Here is a 435-nt window from a genome sequence, read left to right on the forward strand (position 1 = left end):
CGACCCGGGGCCCCGACCGGGCCCCTGGACCCAGCCGGGGCTCCCAGGCCCGGAGGCACAGGGGAAGCCTCCCCGGGCCCGCCGGACCCCGTCCCGGGCACCCTGCCCCGCGGCAGGACCCAGGACGGAGCCCGGGGTGGGGAGGCCACCCTCCCCGGGGCCCTCAGGGGCCCCGGATGGAGCTCCTGAACACAGACAAGCAAGGGGAGGCTCCCCGGGCACATCGGAACCCCTTTCCGGGCCCTTGGCAGTGCGGCAGGCTGGGAGACAGGGCCCAGGGCCTGAGCACCCGACCCGGGGCCCGCCCGGGCCCCTGGACCCAGCCGGGGCTCCCAAGCCCGGAGGCGCATGGGACGCCTCCCCGGTCCCTCCGGACCCCGTCCCGGGCACCCTGCCACGCAGCAGGACCAAGGACAGAGCCCGGGGTGGGGGGGC

This window comes from Lissotriton helveticus, chromosome 9, assembly GCF_964261635.1.
Source record: "Lissotriton helveticus chromosome 9, aLisHel1.1, whole genome shotgun sequence".
NCBI lineage: Eukaryota > Metazoa > Chordata > Amphibia > Caudata > Salamandridae > Lissotriton > Lissotriton helveticus.